Source organism: Coturnix japonica, chromosome 5, assembly GCF_054131305.1.
Source record: "Coturnix japonica strain WE chromosome 5, WE-NBRP24, whole genome shotgun sequence".
NCBI lineage: Eukaryota > Metazoa > Chordata > Aves > Galliformes > Phasianidae > Coturnix > Coturnix japonica.
The window spans coordinates 26705665-26725539 of NC_140667.1; the positions used below are offsets into that span (position 1 = coordinate 26705665).

Genomic DNA, 19875 nt, shown 5'->3' on the forward strand with positions numbered 1-19875 from the left:
ACAATATTCTTGCAATCTAAAGGGATGATTTTGGCTTTCATTCCAGTACTTATTCCCAAAACACTGCTCTGAAGTATAAAAATGAATTAATGATGTTTTGATATAAGACAGCTCACACAGACACCACACAGGACAGATTTACTGTTCTCATCATTAAATAAAACATTCAGAAATCCCCAGAGACTTATTTTTCACCAATGTTGACAGAGACACGTACTGCTTTTATTATCACCGTCTAAGCTACGAATAGAAGTTTACTATGCATTTCAAATTTCCAAAGCAAAAAAAAAAAAAAAAAAAAAAAAAAAAATTAGGAGTTTCCTCTGAGTATCTATCATTATTCTCAATTACGAGCCATGAAAAATCATACACAATTTGAGGTTAAGGCAATTGGAATATAAGACAAATTATTTTGCATACTAAATTCTGTTCAGACTTCTCTGCAAACACACATTACCATGAGTGTTTTCGATTAATTCATATTATGAATGTGCTATTCACAGAAGAGTTCCACTTACAGAAAGACAGTTCCTCTTCGTAGTATCACAGACATCTGAGGAAGGGCACAGGAAATCTCTCTTCAAAGACGTAGCAGCTGGTAAAATAGAGAGAAAACTAAGCAAAATATACAGATAAGATATTCTTGTTCAGAGTTAACTCAAGAGTTAGGTAGCCAAAGAGTCTGAGAACAAAATTCTTGAGAAAGAAACCTTCTACAGAGAGCGTCTGCCACAAAATCCCAGGCTTCTGTATCAGCAGAGCTATCAAACAGCAGTACTTTTACGGATGGCCCAATCCACACATTTCAAAGCCAAACAATTGCATGCACTTCACTGTTCCCAAAACCTCTGTTGTTGCTCATTTCTGCCTGATGCTCTGAATCCATTCCTCCCACTTTTCTGCTCGCATAACACACTCCTGTTCCCTCCCTCCTCTTTTTCTTTTCAACCGTTTCCTGCTCTTACATTCTTTTCTTTCTCTCCTCCCAGTGGCCCATTCTTCTGTCTCCCAGCCAAGCATCTTTTCCTTTCTTTCTGTTCTTCAGCCCTCTGGTATGTGAATCACAAGCGTTTCCTCCCTCCACACCACACTGATGCCAGCACAGAAAGCACCACGTGTACAGAACAGATTGTCTCTGCAAGATCAAGATCTCAATGCTGAGACCTGCAGCTAACAGAGCCTATTTCTGAAAAAGAAGCAATTAGAGGGGAAGACCCATAGACACCACAGCCCCGCACCAGGGCAGACTCAGGTGCCATGCTACTGTGTGCCAAGTGTAGTTATGTTTGCAAATCATGAGACTGTGCACTCTTCTGCAAACTTAACAGTCAGAGCAGTAAACTAAATCATGCGTGAACATCTGTCCAAGTTAAAAATCACTGAAATAAAAGGCTTGAACTGGGACTGGTCAAGAGCCCCCTGAAAAGCTTTCTGATGCATAGGACAGGTTTATCCATGAGCATTCAAAACCTCTGGTGCAACACAGCTCTCAACAAAATAAATACCTCATTAGCTAAACTCTGCAAGATAGCTAAGACACACTGCGCACAGCATCAGCACATGCTGCACACCAGAACCCAGGCCTGTTCCCTCCCACCCTGTGGTGTGAAGCCTCTCAACCAATCCCAGTCAGTACATGGGGGTGCCAGTACCACTCCTTTCAAAGGCAACGCTGGAGCAAACATGTTCAGTGAAATCCTGTGTATGCCACACTCCAGGATGTTGTATTTAACTTCATGAATATTTCCAGCTGTTCATTAATTCCCACTGACAATGGGGAGAAGAGCACAGATGGAAAAGAAAATCAACCTTCACTCAACACTAAAATATCTTCCTACAGTCCATAATGTAATTCTACTGGGTTAGGCCTTGCAATTTTTGTATTTAGAAAAAAACAAACTAATAACAAGCTCTGGTGTGCAACCACATTTTCAAACCTTCATCTATTTGGAATTATTTTCTACTTGTTTTGCACTTAGAGTGCTTTCCCAGATGTGATAGATTAAACAGAAGCCTGTTCTTCAAACAGAAGTTATCAGAAAATGTACATGGAAAAAATCTACTAAGCCATACTGAATCTGCATCTGTTTATTTAGCTCTGCATTGCTCTTTAATGTCTTGATCTCACTGCTTAAATTTAGATCTATTCCATAGAATGGAATAAAGCAAGAAAGAGATGGTATCTTCTCAGAGTAGGAGTTTTCAGTCTGAGTCACATCAGCAGCATGACCACTAAAGGATGCTCAAATACTAGTTCAGTATTTCACAAAGGAAATTTGTCAAACAGCAGACATTTACGAAAAGAGGCATTAGAAATGCCTGGACAGTTTCCAGTCACAATGGATCCAGCTTCCAGCACATGTAGCCATGCCACAGTACTCAAATTACATTTTTAATCTGTGATGCTTTACCCACTTATTTAATTACCAGTACATTTGAAAACTTGAACAGTTTAATCCACCTACTTAGTTACAATAACCTATACTGCAGTATATAAATAACTAGTCTAAATCGTTCCTATAGCATTACTGATTTGCTTTGAGAAATTGCAGAACACTATGCATGTCTTTCAACAACAGCAGAGTGGAGAAAGTGAATGTAAGGAGTGAGAGGACAAACAAAATAACTCAGATGCTGAAGTCAGATTTGGATATATCTCTGGAGGAAAAAAAAACAAGGAAGAAATGAATTTAAGTTAACGAAATTATAGTCAAACTAAATATAATATTCACTTTTGACTGGGCAGATGTCTAAGGGGAGCAGCAGATGTGATTTATGTAAATGATGCTTCTGACATCATCCAACATGACTTGTAGATCATGTATCTGAAATAACTGCTGTATGTAAGCATAACCGCTGGACAATTAACTTCCAGAGAACTGAAACCACAGCTTAGCTTAAAATAAAAATTAAGAAAAAACAAAAAACAAAAACAAAGCCAACAGGGAAAGCATTAGAGTATTTCAGGTTGAGTCAGCTAAAGCTTGTCCTGCATCAAGTTTTGCTTAGTATTTCCATTAACAATGCAGATACCCAAATGGAAGAATACTGAAAGAATCTGTAAGTGCCACCACACCAGGGGACTGAAGAGCATTCAGGAGATAGCTGCAATTAAAGGTGAGCCTGCTAAATCAGCGATTCCAAAGCCAACCATGTAACAAAATACTATAGGTCTGAAAGAGATGAAGAAATGAATTTTTTTTTAAAAAAGGAAATAGTGAACTGAAAAGTAATAACGCAGAAAAGAACTTATCTGTACTGGATCAGAGGCTGAGTAAAAGTCATAAACATGATGCTCCACTCAGACAGGTATCATTCTGGAAGGTACAAAGACTACGATGCACAAGAAGTGAAAGGAAATATTTCAAATCTACACAATATGATAGCCCTAGCTTTGAAATACCATGCAGATAATTCTGCATTTTGAGAAACATATCTTAAAATCTGTTTCTAACGTTACTAAAAACAAACTGACAGCAACTGAAAACAGAAACTCATCTTCTTCATATACAGTTATGCATATCTGTTTTTCCAAGATGTGTTTAAAGTAAATAAAGTTGTGTGTTTTTATGGCCTTTAAGTACAAACTCATTTCTGTGAATTATTTTAAGTGACAACACACATCAACTGATTTCTTTTGCTCTTTGCCTCTTCTCCTCAAATAGGAAAATTCATTCCAACTGAAGTTCCTCTTTTCTCTGTCACCTTGTAAACTTAACTTGAAATATTTCAATTAGAATGAAACAACATAGGTATAAGAAAATCACAATACACTTAACACTGTTATCTGCATTTCTTTTTCCATATTTGCAAGTTTTCCATCCAGTCACAATTTGAAACTTGGTTTCAATGTGAGGGCCTTCATTTTTTTTTCTTTTTCAAAGTGTCAGAATACATACGCAACATATGATGTACCTTCACTATGAAACAATTTGGATTTTGCCTACAGATGTCCATGCACACACATGTATTTCAGCTCCATACACACACATGTATTTCAGCTCCATACACACACATGTATTTCAGCTCCATACACACACATGTATTTGATCTCTAATTTAATTTTCCAGGTTTCCTTTGAAACCACAATAATATTCCAACTCAAACTTTGCCAAAACTGGCACAAGTTTACGTAAATACAGAGATAGCGAGAGCATCTATCAGAGTGGAAGCGTTAACAGCAAATACCAAAGTGTGACACCATCTTTCAGCCTTTCATGGAATTCAGACTATAAGCAACTCTTGTTTAGGTTTTAGCCCCAGTTCTTTCATCAACATTCCTTGCTGGTAGAAATTTAATAATAGTACATTTTCCACATATACAGATTAGCTTCTGTGCTCTGGACAGACAGCAGCAAACAAGCACTGGCAATAGTAAAAACAAAGACAAAAAAGCTCTCTAAATACTCTTTTTCTATAAAAGCATGCATATTTTCTAGTTCAGAGATCAGAAAGATGGAACAACATGCAAAGCCATTTGAAAACCCAAGACTCTTTATGAATCATGTGAAAATATTTGCTGAAGGACAGAAAAAGATTTTGATTGCAACTACTGAACTGTGCTAAACTATGTGTGAAACTAGAACATGACTTCCATGTCCAACAGATTTGCACCTGAAGGAATGAAAGAAGTAAACCAATTTCAGGAAAGGTACCTGCAGTACTGCCAGAAAAGTAAAGAAAGTAACCACTGACATTTGGACAGAAATAAATATATTTATCACACTGTTTTCTCTGACACTGTGGACAGAATGCGGCGGTTTTAGTTGCATACTAATACCCACTAGCACAAACAAAAAACACACCAATTATTTATTCAGTATGTAGAATAAATGTTGTTTTGTTGTTTGTTTGTTTATTTTTTAACTAATCCTCTTAACATCTCTCTTTTTCCTGACATGTGCTTTAACAGAAAAAAAAGTAGAGAACTGGCTGACTGGCAGAGCTCTGAGGGTTGTGATCAGCAGTGCAGAGTCTAGATGGAGTCCTGCAGCTAGCAGTGCTCCCCAGGGGTCGGTACTGTCTCTGGTCTTGTTCAACATCTTCATCAGTGACCTGGATGAAGGGATAGATTGCATCTCCAGCAAGTGAAGTGAAGTGACAAAGTGCTGGAAGAGACTGCCCAGAAGGGCTGTGGAATCTCCTTCTTTGGAGACATTCAAGACCCATCTGGACACCTACCTGTGTAACCTAAGGTACAGAATCTGCATTAGCAGGAGTGTATGACTTGATCTCTAGAGGTTGCTTCAAACGCCTACAGTTCTTTGATTCTGTGAAAAAGAAACCTTCATCAAGAATCCAGCAAGCTGGAGAAAAACTTACAGCATCACAGTAAAAGAGAACAAGTTACCAATATCCACATGTACAAGGCAACACCACTACTCCTGAAAGGATACAGGCACTTGTTGGCACACGGGTACAACACAGGGATAATGTTATCATCATCCTAGAGAAGATGAGCACTCCTTGCACAGTGCTTTCCATCAGAAAACAATTCTCAAGGTATTTCCCTTCTACATTTTGAGATCTTGCAAGCCTACACAACCAGCAGCGAGCTCTGAAGTATTGAGCCACCAACCTTATTCACCAACAGCTGCCAAGTTACATGGTCATTGCATGAAAAATCCAAAGTCTCAATGCCTTTAAAAGACAAGGAACTGCTTTATATGGAGAGACTGATGATTAAAAGAGACAATCTGTGGCAAAGTCTGCAATATGGTTCAAAGCTTGTGACTTCTGGTCCAGCATTTCCATTTTTAGACAATGATTTGGTCTACATACTGGGTACATTTTTAAAAATGTGCCCTCTTATACACAGAGTACTAAATTAAAATAAAATAAAACATTACACTACAGAATAAACAGCTGTCCAAACATCTTTTGAAGTCCAGAAAAGAAATCCTACATCACTGTGAGGGATTTCATTCTTGAATAGGTTAGGCAGAGGCACCTTGATATCATCAACAGAACTCCCTAGTACTTGTGGAATTTACTTTTGGTTTGAAGGGTAGAGAGGATGGATATTTACGCTTTTTTTTTTCCCCACATACTCATACATTCTTTTGGTCAGAATGAAGATGCTTATACATTAAATCCTATTCTGACAAACAAAAGTTTATTACTGAATTTCTAAGTGAGAATCCATCAAAATACAGGAAAGCACCACCTGGTTTACACAAAACAAAACACTGGTCCGAAAGGTGTTATGTTTTATACTGATACTGTTGTTGTTATAAAGAGAAACTATGCCGAAGAACCCTCTGTTCCTGCTTGTGATAGATCTAAGATTCTACTGCATACTCTTAAAAGTATAAAAAATGCACTAGAACACATTATAAAGATTCACAGACTAACAAAACAGACTTACAGAGATAGTTACTAATTCTAACTGATAACACAAAACACTTTCCTACTAATAAGGTATTGATGGCATTATCTTACACTGGGTCATCTTACTTTGTACCACGTAGGCTTCTCTACTGCAGAGCACAACATTTTGACATAGCTGTTTCTCATTCTTGACAATACTCATTACTAAAAACATTTCAATACAGTTCTGTAATTCCTTGTCAGAAGAACTCACTGGACAAAAACTGTTTTCCAGACACTAAATCTGAAATTACAGGTCTGATGTGCTTGTGCTAAAAATAAACTGATACTATAAGCCACAAAGTCAAATTGCATAAAAGAAAACAAACGCAGACTAAATAAGATGAAAAATATGTGTCATGCCAAGACAGATTAGCTGAGGTAGGGAGGGGGGGAAAGGGGGAAAGAAGCATAAAACAAAGATGTTCTCATTACTGGTGTGACCCTGAGATGTGCTGGCATCACCCAGGATAAATTCCTGCCCCAAGAATTGGTTCTACTGAAAAAGATGGAAAAGAACAATGTTAGTTCTCTACAAGCAACTGGAAATGAAAGAAGAATATATTCCTTCTTTTTGCCAAACAAAGTGGCAGTAACAACACACCCGTACATGACACAGTGAATCATTCTGAAGAGGACACTGGTCCTCTGTCATGCCTCTGCACAGAATTTTCACACTGAGTACCAAATGCTATGCTGTTCTTCCCAAATAAAAGAAAAACAGAAAAGAGAAAGAGGAAGGTGAGAAGAGTAAAAAAAAAAAAAGAAATTAAAAAAAAAAAGTCCTTATTCAGTTCGTGAGCCACAAGTCACCAAGTAAGCCTACAAACCATTCCTACATTCCTCCACATACAGCTGTTACCAGGGTCTGTCAGAGGCAGCATCACTAGGCCAGAAGGACCTTTGATTTAACCAAAAGCATATAAGCTAGTTATAATGTGATTTCTGGATGAAAGACGACTGCTAGGATTTTAATGTATGAGAAAACGAATCCAACTTGTCCAAATATTTAACCTGCTCTTTTAAGATGGTCACGAGTATCAACATTCCTCTCTATATCCAAGCCATTTTAATAAAAGCAAAGCTGAAAAACCCGGATTAGCCTTTACCAATGAATACATGACATCTTCTTTGCAGAACAATCCCAGAGGGAGCACTTGGCCCAAATTTTAATTTCACAGTGAAGATATTAAATAGCCACTGCCTTTACCTGCTCTTTTCTCTATTCTTTTTCTTCCCCTCTCCCTCAAAACTTACCATATCTATTCCTGCTTTCCTTTTATAGTCAAGGACAGAAGCAAGAAGCAAAGATTTGCAAGGAATGTCTGTCCCCTCTTACTCCCTCACAGCCTAGCATGTAAACGTTTAAAAAATGCTATAAACTTTTGATTCCAAATTAATCCCAGCTGGGAAGACACTCAGTCTCCAGTTATTTCACAGTTCATTTTCTTTCCAAACAACCTCCTCCCAATAGCCAATTGTTTTCCAAGAAAAGAAGCTATAGCAGTATTTTCTCCTCTGAAGAAGGAAGGGTGTGCTGGTTCTCAACATCAGCTTTTCCTCCATTCTGCAAAGATCTTTAACATGGGTTCTAGAAGAGAGTGGAAGAGGTATTAAAGGAAAAAGTTATTCTGAAGAAGAACACCTAGAAAAAGAAAGACAATAAAAGACAACAAAGAAGAAGATACCAAATGTTAAACTTTGAACTTTGCAAATAAATTCAGATGTGTTAGGACCAAGAGAACAAGATGATCCAACAAACAGGTGAGAAAACTGATTTTTTGCCTTAAACCAGAGGCCAGCCCAGCCATCTCTGTTCTGCACAGATGAGAGCCACTGACAAACCCAAGCATTCAGGCTCACAGATGACAAGATAGTGATGGGATGGATGAGAGGGCCACCCTCGTACGATCTGGGAAGGCCTGCTCTTGTACAAAACACTCACCAATAAGAACAATAAATGCACCATACAAAACCCTCCAATCACCTGTTATGCTATCCAACCTATTCCACAACATGAGGAGACTTTGCCACCCTGAATTCAACAATTAGGAGAAAATTCTTCTGTCACATTTTCTGATATACCACACACAAAATCAAAGCTGAGTTCTCAGGAAATCTGAACTTAGAAAATCATCTGCAACTTCCTCAAATAAGCTTTCTTTGTTTTAAAATTAATATGTGGTTATTCACTTACACTGGAAAAATAAAAGCAAATAAATAATAGTGCTAATAAAAAAAATCAGCATAATAAATAGCACAGCTTTGATATAGTAAAGAACTGCATCTTAGTACTAAGCCTTCAAATATGGAAATAAAGATATTAATTAATGACTCATCTAACAACAAATGTAAGTATGAGTAAAAATACTAACATGCTAAAAAATCTAAATTTAAAACCAACAGGAAATGCTGTTTATTAATTGCACTGCAGCTTGCACTGAAGCTATATGGCATCATTCACATTATGATGTGTATGTACGTGTATGTTATGTTTTATACATAAAAAGACACAACTCACGCTGTGGGATCTAAAAAGTTAATATCATATTGTCTTAGACTGGTCTTTATCTTTCATCACATGGAACAGAGTTAAGTTGTGGTATTGCATTATGCATAAGCAGTGAATGCAATTAGACTGAAAAGCAAGCTGATCTTCTCTGATCTCAAGTGGAAAGAGTGAACTCTGATCTTCACAGGTGACAGCTTTGTGCGTTACTGCAATTTATTAGTTAGCTTCCTTGAATCCACCACATCTGCAAAAGAAAACTCAAAACAAAGTTGTGGCTAACCTTACGCAATCCACTAATGTTGTAATGAACAAGAGTATCAAAAAAGGGGAGCAAAGCAGTTACATTACTTTGTTTGGCATAAAGAAACTACAAGTAGTTCTTCCCTTTGCATTTCAATGATGCGAAAAAAGCGGAAAAAAAAAATAATAAAATGCCTGCAGGAAGAGCATAGGGAGTAAGGGAGGAAAGAAATTTGATCTTTCATCTAGCAGGCTACAAATGAAGCTTCTTTTGCTTTGGTAGAGATAGAATTTAAGGATTGCCCACTGCCAAATTCCCAGAAATATTTTCATTCAAATAGGATCCTTCCCAAATAAATCCTGTAATTCAACTAGTGGAATTTTTTCAAGCATGAATTGAGGAAATTTTATGGTCAATGCAGTTGTAGTAGTAGCAGCTGCTTTTGTTCACAAAAAAAAAAAACTTCACAATCAAGCATCTTCCATTTGAAATGTACCACCCACCACTTCACTGTGTGCACATCCACTGTTTGGCCTCCATAAACATTCAGCAAGTGTTGATGAGTGTCAGCGGGCACCATTTTTCCCCTTGGAGGAATTCAATGACACACATTTGCTTCGCACACAATTCCATGAGAGACATCGTTCTGTCAGACCACTCCTTTGCTGCCGTCTCACAGCAACAAAATGTAATGGAAAAGTTGGGGGAAGGTTCTACCTCTCCTGCTGTACCACCAGCATCTGCCTTTGATGTCATAGGCCAATATAATAAAATAGGAGGTATTCATTTCAGAGCAGCCCTTGCAACATGCAACCTAATGCTTCACCAGTCAGTCCCATAAAACACCAATCACAGTAAACACCTCATTTGGTAATCACTGTAAATTTATAATTCTACAGAGTACTAAGTAAATACTAATTCTAAGGTATGGTGCTTTCCACCTGCTGAAGATAAACCAGGAAAACTCACACACAGCATACAATACATGTACCTCTTTCAGCCACAGGTCTCTGCATCTACACAAGCTACAGAATTCACTAATACAAGAGCTTTACAAAAACGATTAGTTTTCCAGAGCACAGGATTGCAGAGACTAAGCTCCAAGACTCCCTGACAGCCTCAAACAGGCTATGCTAAAATCCACGCTATTAAATCCACACAGTCTTTTGTTAATCCAGGTTTGCTAGATCAAAGCTAACTCGGGTGTGTCTAACCATTTTGAAATTGGGAAGTTTGCAGACACAGCATATACATCCTCATTCCTAGCCCGCCTAGGCAACAGGTGCCAACAGCAACAAAGAAAATGAATCACTGCTATCAGTACCACAGTATCTTCAGTCATTGAGGTATGGGTTTGTTTTAACACACGAAGGGAGGGTGCAAAGAGAAAAGAGACAGGCTCTTTTCAGTGGTGCTCAGTACCAGGACAAGAGGCAGTGGACACAAGTGGAGCACAAGAGGTTCCCTCTGAACACCAGAAACACCTGTGTTGTGCAGGTGATGGAACACTGGCACAGGATGCCCAGAGGCTGTGGAGTCTCCAACCTGGAGATGTTCAGAAGGCACACAGTCATGGATCAGGGCACCCCACTCTGGGCATCCCTGCTGGATTAAAGGTTGGGGCAGTTGGACCCATACGGTCCTGCCAACCCCAATCACTCTGCAATTCCTGACCAACAGAACAGTGATTTAAGCATAAAAACCTTACAGCTAATCAAAAATTTACTCCCATACATTTAATTGAAATAACACGCATTTCATTCAGTCTCAGACACAGTGAAACGAAGGCTAGATTTCCCATGAAAATATTTCCTATTATTAGTGGCATGTTTAGCTATTAAGAACATTATCAAGTTTTGTTCAATTGAATGGTACAGTTGCAATTGTTTTTCAGAACACTAAATAATCTCTCAAAAAACACTGCTAACATCTATTAATTCACTGCAGCATTTTACATATCAGAAGGCAAAAATACCAGGCATCTCCCAATTCTTTTCCATTTACAGATAGTAACTGTAGTTATCAATGCAATATTGTGGCACAAAAATATTACTGAAGACAATAAGCTAAAGCTACTGAACGCCTTGCATCTAAATATAGAGTGTAAACAGATATGTAAAGGTATTCAAAACAAGGAAAATTCATCTTTCTCGGAGCACATCTAAATTTCTAGAAAAGTTACTTGCTATTAGGGTTAACTTGTTAATCAGTTTCAATATATGAGTCTGAGTGTACAGGAACATAAATCTTATGAGCTTACAAACCATAGGAAAAGTTGTTAGTGAAATAGACTGAGCTATAATTAGTGCTGTCAGGAGCTGGAATTCAGCAATTTGAGGAATTCCTCCAGAAACCATTTCAAATAACAAACAAATGTTGTACATAATTCTCTCAAATAAGAACTCTGTTTCTTTAAACATACCGCACACTGATGTTTACAAGGGAGGATATTTTCTTTAGTAGCAATGTTTGTTACAGTGCTTGCCATTTCCAAATCTGGACTTCCTTTGCATATCCCACATCTGTAAATTTAAGCATTTGTCAATAAACACATCATTGCAATGTTTTCAGAGGAGGAGGCTGTACCAGCACTTCTGACAATGACTTCCAGCATCTGGCTGCAAGTCAGTTCCAACTGATCTACATCCAGACCTCAGTACTGTTCTCACTGTGGTCCCTAACAAGTATCCTGGTTGTCTCCCTACAGGCAGGGCTACAACTTGTGCAACATGTTGAGTTAGATGAGGAAGCTGCTCAGTCAGAATGCTAATCCACCCCGTCTATCTTTGCAAAACCACCACCACTCCCCAACCCCTGGCAAAAACCAAAACCATGCACTGCAATTCTCCAATCTTCCTGCTATGCCTTCTTGAACCAGAGCCATTGCACACCTGTGGAGGGTTTGTACAGACTCTAAGCAGATGGCAAAGCTGAATGGACAGAACTGCAGTATGTCATACTTGTAACGTCATCTGTATCTTTACACTAACTCCCTGTTATAGGTTCAATGAAAGAATGGTGAAGACTGGCTTTCAGCCTGTGATCAAAGAATCAAACAGGCATATTCAGAATAATCATCACTTTTTTTCCTTACACAGGTAAGGAAAAAAAATCTACCTTTTCACAGGTAGATTAAAATAAACCACCTACAAGATCTGCTGAGCTTTTGAAAATGTGACAAAACCATGCATTCTGTAACTGCCTGAGCAGAGCACAATCTGCTTTCAAAGACATCTACAAACATCTAGCTGGAAGCAAGGGAGGGAGCAGCAATTCCAACACCCTCATATCTCCTCTCTGAAGAAATCTCTCACACAGAGCAGGTGCATTCAGCTGCAGATTGGGTATGGGTTGGCACTCCGAGGAAGGCAGCTTACCCCATTTAACCCTTCTTCTGGCGGGCACCCTCCTCCCACACTGCTTCAAACACTGCAAGCTGTCAGCAGTTGCAAAGCCAACACTGACTGCACTACAAGGAGCAATGATGCAAAGGATGACCATCAGACAGCACAGAATAAGAGCATGCTTTCTCACCTGTTCAACTTCCTGAAAGGACAAGGAAAGCTCAAACAAAAACTGCCAGATACTCAGAAGCAGGAAGGCCACAAAGATGGGAACAAAATTCAAACTAGAAATCAAAAGGTGAAATCTTTCTGGAAAGGTAAAGGAATATTTAGGAAATATCTTCAGCTTGTAAGAAACCAGAAGGAACCACAAAGATTTATAAGACCACAAACTTCAGTTTCTAAGCTAAGATTCCCTCTTCTTCACATGCTTAGGTGAGAAGTTGCTCACTGTAACAATCCCAACCTTCTTTTATCACCCTTTCTCTGAATCAAGTGATTTTCTCCCGGAACACATTCTGCCAGACATTTGGGGATTAAACAAACATTTGGTTACACCTAAGAAGCCAGGATAATTCTGAGTGCTGTGGCCCACTTTTCCTCACTATTCAGCACAAAGCTAATCACACATGCCAAGCACAAGGGACTGCAGGAGCAAATTTACCTAAGTCACCAAGTGCAGTCTTTTAAGAAGCCTCCAGACAAGTCTTTCCTATTTACACTGCCCCGTAATAAAAGCCTGTATTGTTTCAGCATTAGTTTTATCATCTGACCTCTGTCTATTTCTACAAAAAATTTGCATCTGTAGATGCAGGCAGCCCTCTATATTTAGACTGAGTGAGCAGACGTAACCATGGAGATTGATGCTGCAGTCTCAGGAACTCCATGGAGGAACAAGCAAGAGCTAGAGCACAAACTGCTGCTGAATGTTGTCATCCTCAACTCTCACCATGCTCATATGCTCAGTGAATCATGTCAGAGGAGGATATTAAAACCTCACTCTGCATAAGGAGGCTGAGGAAGGCCTAGATTGTTTCTCCAACCTGATTTCACAAAATCACAGCTCACTGCATGGCCATATTAGCACTTGTATTGATGTAAAGTGGAGACAGCGTGGGACAGACCAAGCAGTCAAGGACAGCTGCAATGCCAGGTTAAGGTGCACACATAACCACAGCACAAGCATTAGTTCTTTTATTACAGTTGCCTTCAAAATGCCAGGTTGCTGAAAGAAACGAATTGCTATTCTTCCAACAGTACTTCAAGCGTTGAGTAAAGATTGAATACTTGTAGCAAGAATGTTAGCGTAGACCATAACTCTTTGGAATGTGCCAGGCGGCACTATCAGCGTTTGTGGAAGTAATTTTAACCTAATCTCATCTATAAAGGGAACTCACCTTAAAAGTAACAGTCAAGGAAGAACTACTTTTAAACTTTCACTGACCAATGAGCCTGTCTCTTGCAAGCAGAATCACATTCTAATCTGGAGACAGAAATGTCCAATCCCATCTCATTTAATGATGTAAGTAAAGTGTTTAAAGTCTGCCTGCAATTGCAGTTCTGACAGTTTGACAAGTCATTTTGGCAGCAGGTGAGTAAATTTCCACAGGTGGTGGCCTTCTGGTCAAGAAAAAATTCCCTGTTTTCTTTAAGGTGAACTTCTTCTTCCATTCAACCATTACTGAGACGCATCATAATTCTAAACCAGAGTTCTCAATACTCTTTTTCTTTGGTGTTAAATTATAGACCTGCTGTGTAAAGATGACTTTAAAAAAAAAAAGAAGAAAAAAGATTGCCTGTGAAGCTCAGTTGTGATTGGGAAGGCCGCCTACACGCCAGAGGGAGAGTGAGAAAAAACACACTTGCAGAGCTGAAAAAACATTGGTGTAGGCGTACATAGGGGGAGGGAAGAAAGAACTTAGTTCTACTGAAAAAGGCTATTTTCTTACATCACCCTAGAAAGAATTAAAACGTGATACCTGAATAGCATTTAGAAGATTGTTTTCTACTTTCCAGACGTCAATACCAGCACCACAAGCGCTGAGGAATCCTTGTGGTTTCATCTCCTCCCTGATTCCAGAATCATGCTGCCCAAACAAGAACGGCTTTGCTTCCCTTCTTTTCTACCACCTCCCACAAAAGCTGTTCTCAAAGCAGAAATTCACCTGCATAACACTTCAAAGCTCCAGAAGACTTACATAATTAATAACATTAGAATGTATTGAAATTACATCTAAAGCCTTAAAAATAAAAACACACCACAGAGAAAACAAAGAGAAAGAGACTCTCACTCTCCACTCTCAAATTAAATCTTAGAGACATTAAGAATTAGCAGTGTTTGTTCTAAGTAGAATCAGTACAGAGAACCTCTGACAGTAGATGCAAGTAAGTTCAGATATTTCTCAGATACTCTAAAAAATCATCTCCTCCACTGCCTAAGCACTCTCCAAATCCACTCATTTCCCAAGAAAAGTTAACAGGAGATCTTGAAAAGCGTAACTAATCCAGACTTCAAAGGAAAGATGGAACAAGTATAAGTGGCAAATATCCTTCTTGCTTCCTTTTAGGAAAGCAAGACCTATGCATATTAATTTCTAAACAAAGAGAGTTCTTGAGTCATTATAAAGCTATGAATACGTTCTTAATAGGTCTGTCTTTCCCTGTATAATAAGAAAAAAAGGCTTTAGAGATCACCTTGTGACTTTGTGTGGGGATTCCAGACAAAAGATACAGAAGTTCCCTGGGGTATTCTGGTTGGTATTTACCAAGCGCTGCAGCTAGCAGATGACTGAATTCCTGTACCCACAGTACATTGCTGGAAGAGAGAAAAGCCTACACAGAAGTGATCCTGAAAGTTTCAGCCCCAGCCAAACATATGCTGCAATTAAAGACAGTGGATGTCAGGAAATTATAAATAACAGTGCTACAAAGTAAACTGTACTTTTATACAACTTTTCAACTAAGTGACTTTAAGCACTAAGGGCTCTTACTGACACATATCAGAAGGACAGGTAATTCAGCATCTTACAAAGCACAATGCCAGCTGACTTGGACAAATCTATCTGGCAAGCTAAAGTAGACAGAAAGAGACGACATATGCAGAGATGAAGTACCAAGTATAGTGTAAAATTCATCAGTATTAGAACTTCAGGAGAAAAAGACGATCTGAAATAACTAGGAAAGAGAAGATATAAGGCAATGGAGAAGCAAGTTCAAAAAATAAAAGTAAAAAAAAAAGGGGGTGTATCAAGTAAGAAGTAAAATCCCTCATTTGGGGAAAATAGGAGTCATCTGTTAAGAAAGAAGGTATATAAGACTGCTACTAAACTTTGAATTTACAGTCACCTTGACCTTCATCCTCATGAACAATGAAATACAGAGTCATTTAATAGAGTCTCTATATAGTAATACATATATGATTCTGATAAGGGGGGGAAAAAAAAAAAAGAAAGAAAGAAAGAAAGCATGACAACATTACACAACAAGTGAATCATATACATAGAATTTGCATCCTAATAAGGCAGATACTTTCATGCTTAGCTTGTCAGGCCAAAGAACATTCGCTTTGAGGCTTACTGCCAGAATAATCTGATATATCGTATTCTTCTTTTCAGGTGAAATGATGTTTTAGTTTCTCTTAGCATTCTACAGAACAGTTTGAGGCAATGTGGATGGCTGCCTTGCACCTTCAGGTTCTAAGATTTCCATTGAGACCAAGCCTATTAAGAATGAAGAAAACTCGACAAGAGGACTCCCCACAGCAAATAACACTGAAATGCAGAGGTTTTAACCTTTTGTTTTTCAGACATTTTAGGAATTTTTTTTTTTTTTTACAGTGATACTGTCAAAGAAGAAAGTTGAGCAAGTGAAACCCTTCTAGTCCCTCATTTACTATTTGTAAAATAGCAGTAGAGAGATAGATTAGAACTGGAATTATGCTTCAGGTTTTTTTAATGAATGGAGGTTCATCCCATGTTGGTATGTTTGGGAAGCTGTAGTTCCAAGTTCTCATTTTCTGTGTTGTTTTTTGTTTTTATTTTCTTTCACCAAAGCAAAAAAGGACATCAGAGACAGATTTATAGTCCAACACAAGTTTAACATGTTAATTATAAAGCTTAAATCAAAATCAGTAACACTGCATTTAATTCATTAACTACTTTGCTGCCCTGTCAACAGGAGTCAATTACAGTAATTCCTAATGTTTTTCTCAAAACGACTTGTAGAACAAAATTTCCTTTTTTCATTTTATTTGAAAAGGTTTCTCATTTCACATCACCCAACTGCTGTAAGCCATAAGGTATCCTGATTATTCACAATCGCCATGGAATACACTTTCAGAAGCTGTTTTTTTTAGGTACACATCACATGATCATAATAGCACATAAAAGGCTTTTCATTTACCTTTAACATAATTGTAGGTCTCACAAGTACCTGTACAAGGAGGTGAATTGGCTTGAAAAGCTTCTCATCTGTGAGCTAATAATTCTGTCTCGTGATGGAACCAATTGAACTGAAACACTGAGTTATTAATTTTGTGAAAACAATGGTGAAAGCAAGTTGTCAGTGACAACAGCTGGCATTCAAAAGTAAGTAATGCAAATGCTTAAGTTTGAAAAGGAGAAAACCAACAACAAATGCAGCGTCCACTTCATCATGTGTTTTCCAAACGAAGTAGCCACTCTTCTTTTTTGCTACTTAAACTTAATTTTTGTTTGCAGAAAGTTAGTTCATTGCCAGATTAAGATAAAAATCAAAGAGGGTTCTTTGCTTCTTTAGTCAGGAAAATTACAAACTATTTTGTTCTCATAGTTCATTTATCTGCATTTCAAGATAAACTGTTCTGTAAACAAAATTTCACAGGCGTGCTCTTGGTTGTGTAATTCAAAAATCAGAAAAGCACACGTAGGTCTGCTTGGACATTATTACAGCTTACAAAGTTTTGTAAAGAATTTCCTGAAAATAGACATAGTCCAGCAATTAGACCATATGTCTATGACCTCCACATAATTCAAACAAGCCATTTTACTTTTCTGTTCTGAAGCTTTCCCATTAATGAAAATACTGTTTCGCTCACAGGGATCAAATAATTATAGTCCATGAAGATGGACTAAAACACAATGCAATGATGCATCTCAGTACAGAGGGTGAAGAAAACACAAAGCACATTTTATATTCATTTCAAATGAGAAAAATTTGAGTTGCAGCAGAACCAGCTACTTCTGCATCTGCATGAATATTAACAAAATTACACACAATAAAGAAAGTACAATGTCAACATAATTCCACTCAAACTGCATACCAAGCCTCTTTAGTGCTAGATTTTTATCTGAACAGACAACAACTTTTGGAATCAATTCTCATCCATCCCAAAGTTGCAGCAGTTTCACTAATAAAACGAGATGCAACATTCTGAAAACTCAGTGCTCATTTATCCATGAGAAAAAAGAGAAGAGAGTTACAGAATATTCTGTACTTATTACTTCTAATAAATCTAAACTAAAAGAGAAATGTATTAAAGCACTTCATGAACCAAGGACTAATAACGTAGAGTATAAATACACTGTTTGTCCAATATAATAAAATAGGAGGCATTGCTTTCAGAGTAGCCTTCAGAAGGTAGATCAGTAAGTACAAGACCTAAGGCTGAACGCAAGTGAGAGATACAAGACAGACTTTGGGGTGTGGGGAGTTTGCTACTATTTTTGACGAGAGGCAGCTAAAATAGCAGTTCTGGTCCCCTACAAATACTGCTGTTTAAGAGCTTTAGAGCTAACAGCGCTGAATACAAGGGAATATACACTACTCAACAGTTGATGACTTTAAACCAGCATAGTAAAATCTAGACACTCCTGTTTCTGAAGAAACTGCTCCATGATGAAGGAAACATTTAATATAGGAAAATAAATTATGAAGAAAACTAAAGTAACAACAAAACAACAAGGTTATCCACTTGTAGAACTGAAATTTGCAGAGCTCACTGAACTACCCTAACAAAAGAGCTAGTAAGCAGCACTATTAGGTAGAAATTATGGACTGCAAGTGTCATGGCATCTCTGAATATCTACAGACACTGGTATATGTCTGAAAAGAATTTGCTTGTTCCCTTACACTGAACAAAACAAACAGTCCTGGTAACAAATTATCATTCTGAGATACTGTCCATATAATTCCTATCTACAAAAGCTTGTCTGTGCAAGGACCGTGAAACACTTCAAGCTTTAAATACATTTCTTGAACAATTATAAGATTAGCTTTCAAACTTGCTGTCTTGAGAACACCGAGTTTTGACTTTAAGAAATAGCAAAATATTACATAGAAAAGATTCTCTCAGCTGTACTATGGGCATTTGAATTAACCGACAGCAGATTTTCTTTCCATGTATTCGGACACCTATTCTGAAAATATTTAGGGCTATTACAGGACCCCTCATCTCCACAGGCAACATCCACAAAGAGGCTAAGACAGGCCTTAAAGGCTTTCGTCTAATCTAATGACACAACAGTGCCATTACAACTGCACAGTGGTTATCTTCAGGCAGGATTAGGAAGAGGATGAGAAAGAAAACATCAGTAATGAATTATGCAGAATTCAAACAACTTAAAGCAGGAACATGGTGCACAAGCAGAACATGAATTCTGCTTATAAAACAAACAAACAAAAACAGACATACCAAAAGTGGTAAGTGATTTCTGAAACCTCCTATTAGGCCAATACAGGACCACCTGATTCCTTTATAAAAGCATGCGTGTGCTGGCAGGGGAGCTCTCGTACCTGTCTTTGCAAGTGCTGGCTTTCAGCAGGATCAGCTTCTGGTCCCAGCCCACAGTAAACGGGTACAGAACAACGTCTGGAGACGGAAAGGAGCAGCACACCAAACAGAGGAGATGACGGAAGCAAGATGTACCCGCCCAGGGACTCCATGGACTCATGCCAGGCTGGCACGGCCACACTGTCACGGACACACTGTCACATTCTGAGCTTCCTGGAAGCAACATTCTCAATTCTGGTAGGAAAACACAGATCTAGTCCAACACTACTACAAAGGCAATTGCCAAGATAGATGGCTGAGCGCAGAGACACACAAATGAAAAATCTCATCCCCTGGGCTGAAGTAGTTATCCCAGAGAATTATTTCCTTACCCCACACAGCTATTCATCAGTTTTGAGGGGGAAAAAATACCTGACCTTCAACTAAGATACTAATTTCATCGGGCACGTGCAAGCTTAAAACTTATCAATACACTCTGAAGTCAGGTTATGATTTAGTTTGACTTAGTCTAAGAGATTCAGGAGAAACATTTGAAAGAAACACCACAAATCTAGTTACCACATACTGTGGTTTCCCTTTCTAGGGTGACTGATGTAACAGGAACTGAAGATCTGCACTCCTCACATCCCAGAGATGGGAG

General features: G+C 38.3%; 1 protein-coding gene across 15 annotated transcripts in view; it reads right to left on the reverse strand.

Annotated features, from left to right (window-relative positions):
- The window catches only part of SIPA1L1 (signal induced proliferation associated 1 like 1), a 179598-nt gene that overhangs the window by 105201 nt on the left and 54522 nt on the right, over window positions 1–19875 (reverse strand). For 12 of the 15 annotated variants that reach the window (XR_014947157.1, XM_015864666.3, XM_015864673.3 and 9 more), the window contains one exon: window positions 519–595. The exons of 1 other annotated variant lie outside the window; for it this stretch is intronic. The gene's annotated coding sequence lies outside the window, so the exon portion shown is untranslated. Of the gene's footprint in view, window positions 1–518; window positions 596–710; window positions 871–965; window positions 1054–19875 lie in introns of those variants that run through there. 2 more of the 15 variants (XM_015864671.3, XM_015864672.3) reach the window with 2 other exon arrangements.